The sequence below is a fragment of the Micromys minutus genome (genome assembly GCF_963924665.1).
Source record: "Micromys minutus genome assembly, chromosome: 2".
Taxonomy (NCBI): Eukaryota; Metazoa; Chordata; class Mammalia; order Rodentia; family Muridae; genus Micromys; species Micromys minutus.
The window spans coordinates 61,596,996-61,601,456 of NC_137971.1; the positions used below are offsets into that span (position 1 = coordinate 61,596,996).

The 4,461-nt window shown below is 46.4% G+C and overlaps 1 pseudogene across 1 annotated transcript; it reads right to left on the reverse strand.

Moving 5' to 3' along the window:
- Positions 1 to 594: 594 nt before the first annotated feature.
- Positions 595 to 1,834, reverse strand: LOC308417350 (bifunctional phosphoribosylaminoimidazole carboxylase/phosphoribosylaminoimidazole succinocarboxamide synthetase-like; annotated as a pseudogene). Its single transcript has one exon. The product of its transcript is annotated as a bifunctional phosphoribosylaminoimidazole carboxylase/phosphoribosylaminoimidazole succinocarboxamide synthetase-like (transcript).
- Between the last annotated feature and the right edge of the window lie 2,627 nt (positions 1,835 to 4,461).

The window sequence follows — 4,461 nt, forward strand, 5'->3', positions numbered from 1 at the left end:
AGGGTTAGTTAAGTTTTTGGTTTTTTTAACTCTTTTTTTTTAAAGTGTATATTTTAATTATGTGTTGGGTTAGGAAATATAATAAAATTTGAGAGCAGGTGCATGGGGTCAAATTCCCTGAGTTAAAGGTTATTTATTGTGACGCAGTCTACATGGATGCTGGGAGCCAAACTCAGGTCTCCTGCAAGAGAGCCATGCTGGTTGTTGAACTGCAGACACATTGCTCCAGTTCCATAATTACATATTTATCCAATAATGACTATTCAGAGGGTGAGATGTAACTTAGCAGTGTCCTGCCAATTTTACTATGAAGACTCCCTCTCTAGCAAATACAGGGTCTCAATATACAGGCTGGCCTTGAATTAGTGATCCTTCTGCCTCTGGAGTGCCAAGGTTACAGGGACATATCACTACATAGAGCTAGACAATATTACTAACACACACTGACAATTTACCAACTCATAAACGCTGAGGACCACTTGCTCATTAGTAAACGGAATTGTTTTCTCTGATGTGAAATCACTGCGCTTGACTTTTTCCTTTAAATCCAAACTAGGCATATGTAACTTTTCTTCTACAAATTAAGTTGCTTTATTACAAATTGCATTCTCTGATTTTCTTATCAGCCTGCTTTAAGGATATCCACGTGTTCAATATGCTCGTTCAAAGTTTGGCCCACACAAAATATCTAAGCAGCAACCTGAGCCGACCCTTCTGGAGAAAGTACAGTTGAACAGCCAAGACCACTGAGCAGCCAAAGAGATGACCGCACATTCTGAGCACCCCAGTCTGTTATGCAGTATTTACCAGACATCACTGGGCCTAGTCCATGGCTTCTGCCTGCCGCTGTGACAAACACAGTAGGAATGCCACCATCTTCAGGTTCTGCTTTCATCCTCAAAGTGTCACCTGGTTCTTCATGTGTGGATGTTACTCTGAGTTCACACAGAATCCCAAAATGTTCACAAGCCTTCTGAAATTTTTCACAGTGACCAAGGTCAGAGGTCGAACCCATCAGCACTACTCCCCTGCACGGACCGTCTGACTTGAGAGGCAACTCAACCTGGTCTGCAACCCGCTCAAAGTTTTCCTTTACCATCTGGAGTCCTTCTGGGATTACTTCTTGGAGATCACGGTAAGACTGCTTGTCTTTCCATTGGCTCCGATCTCCAGATGGCCATAGTCTCCGGAATCATTATCTATGACATCGGCAAGAACAATCTCTTTGGTGGTCACATCAATGCCAAATTCAATCTTCATATCAACCAGAGTACAGTTTGGGGGCAGCCAGAATTTCTCCAGAATTTCAAAAATAGCTTGTGTGGCATGACTCACGATGTCCACTTCAGTCTGCCCTGTAACAAGTCCAGCAAAACAAAACTTTGCAGCGATGAGTTGCTCCTCAGACCACCGTGAATCGGATCGTTATTGGCATCATCCTTGAGGAACGTCTCCACTTTGGGTGGGTGAAACTTATACCCCGCCTTTGCCCCAGGGTTTCTTTTGAAAAAAGATCCAGTTGCTATTCTTTGGCATACCCATTCGGTTGGAATCATTTCACACTGGGGTACAGTGAAAGCAGTGTCCCCAAATTTCTTGGTGAAAGCAGTTTTTATACCAGCTTCCTGTAACAACTGAAAGATACAGCTGGTGTTCTTGTTGGAGATTGCGGCTTTGCCTTCTGGGTGGTTCCTTCTCACTGCATTTCCTGCTGGAGTCTGGTCCTTGGACTGCAGAAAGGCTCTTCCTGGATTATCTAACAATGAATAGACTTCGTTTGTTTTCCCCTCATAGAGTTCCCCGCCCCCAGGTTCAGTACCTCAGCTGTTACCATTATCCTAGGTGAACTAGAGGAGCAGACCTTCAGGGAAAGGGAGGCAGCGCTCTGGAAAACCAGATAAGATTTTTTTAAAGGTCCTTTCTCTCCCCAGAAACGTATTACAGCAGTGCCTTCCTGTGTGTACATAGCTCAGGTCCTGCCAGGACTCCTAACCCTTCCTCATTTTCTTTTAACATTTTATTGACTCTTTGTGAGTTTCACTTAATGTCCCCAATACCACACATATCCCTTCATATCTGCCCTCCACCCTTACAACTGCCCCCCAAAAGAAAGTAAACACCAGATGATGATGATGATGATAACAATAACATCTCACTGTGGAAGCTGTGGTGTGTCACAGTGTGTCCCACGGTGTGCCCTTTTGCCTACACATCCTTACATGAAAATGTTCATTGCAATGAGTCGTTGGTCTGGTTTGAGGCCTCTGACTTCTGCTACACTATCAACACTGGGTCCTCACCAGGACTCTTTTTGGAGATCCCGTTTGTTGCCCTGTGTCTTGGAGCTGCTGAAGTCCCTTCACAGGCTCCAGGAGTTTGTAGATGGGGTAGATGTTGGAGTGGGCAAACTCAAAGCTGGGACTCTGAGACTAGGTGGTAGCTGAGTCGGTCAACCTGCCAGCGCTCCTGCATTCATACCAGGGCAGATCGACTGTATCACTGAGGCAGTGTGCAGGAGCCCACTCTCTGTTCTCTTAAGTGCTGCAGCCAGCAAGGGGCAGGGCCAGCTCTCCTGTTACCATGACCCTGGGGCCAGCTCTGCCACCTACTACAGGTACAGAGGGGAGGAGAGGTAGGGGAGCATCTTTCTTTCCCTCACCCATGCCACCACAGGGCAGACAGATGGTGAGACAGGCTCACCTGCACCTTCAGCATCAGGGTCAGCTCTTCTATGCTGCACATTCCTCACCATGATTGGATGAAACCATCAAAACTGTCTGCAAACAACACCTTGGCCCAAGGATCCTCACCTCTACTCTCCCTGTGGATTTTAACCCTGGATGGGAGTGAGGATCAGAGAAGGTGTGGCAGTCAGCCTGTCCTTTTTGGAGAATGGCTTAGATGTCTTCAGTGAAGCTCCCACACATAGGAAGGAGGCAACCACTCTGGGCCCAGGGCAGCAGGCAACACAGGCTTCCCCCAGGATCTCCTCAATCTAGTCCCCCATCAGTAACATCCCTGAGAGTGTCACAAAGATCACCATTTCCCTTCAGCAGCAGCCAGCCACAGCCCAGATGGCTTGGTGGAAACAACATTTGACATGAAGCAGGCAACTCCAGGTGAGAAAACGCCCTTCCACTGGGCACAGCAAGCCTGTGACACAAGAAGAAAAGACTTAGAACTGAGATGCTGGGGTCTGTCCTAAACTCCTGCTGCCCCAGGTGAAGAGGTCCGAGCCAGAGCACTCCATGATGCTGCACAGCCCCCTTCCTGATAACGAACAAGGACTCCAAGACCTGGGGTGGAGCAAGAAGATGGTTCAGCACCGAGTCACCTTGAGTTCCTAAAGTCCATCCTCATCCCAGGCATCTCAGGAAGGCCCACAAGTCCTTGTTTCCACTTCTCACCAACTGCTAAATTGGTGCAAAGGAAACGAAAGACTGCCCAAGGGGATAGACCCTGCTGTGTGACAGAGCTGCAGCAAGTGAGCAGCCCCTAAGCGATCAGGAAGGGGGGTCCAAGTGAAGGGAGTGGTCCAGACCAGGGCACACCCTAGGCCACAGCCCACTAACCTGCAGACCTCTTTCAAAAAGCAGCACTCTCCTGTTTGATGGCAGAGAGTGACCCAGGAAGCACACTGTGCTGGGACAACAGTATATCTCTCTTTCCAAGAAGTGGCTGGCATTTGAATAGTTCTGGAAAGTTCAGGCTGACTTAAAAGCAAACTTGTTTATCATTTGTAAATCCCTGGGCAGTTCGCTAGGGAAGATAAGATACAGCTCTTGATGTGAGGTTGCAAGACAGACAAAGCACACAACTCAGGCTGCGCAGGAAGCACGGGGCTCACAGAGAGCGGGAGAAGTGACAGTTTATTAAAAAATATAGGCTGTGCCGGGGAAAAGTAATATTGGATTTTATGATTATTTCATACTGGGAATTGTTACATAGTTCTGTGCCTGTTTATTATATAACTACAGATTGCAATAATACATTTTGTAACTTGTAAAGTTCTGAACAAGCAATTTTTGCAAAGCTACGTTTAGTAGGTTAGTTTTTGTTAAAAAAAAAAAAAAAGAAAGAAAGAAAGAAAGAAAAGGATGGGGGAATCTTATGTTAAGAGAGGAAACAAGCCTCTGGGAGAATGGGAGAATGAGAGCTACAGCGTTGTTTCTCATTATTTCTTCACCGTGGACAGAGCCTTCCTGAATAGCAGCTGTCTCTTATAATTCTTAGTCTAACAGTTCTGCAATGAGGTCACTAGGTCAACGGCTGGAGCTGGTCCTCAAAGGACACAGTCAGTGACCAACACTCTCACAGACCATAAGACTGTGAGAACACCTTCTAATTTAGTCACAAAAGTACTTAAGCATCCTTCACAAGTAGACACCAAAGTAAACAATTTTCATGTGTAGTATGCACTGTGTGTGTGTGCATGTGCATGTATATGGGGGCCATATTGGG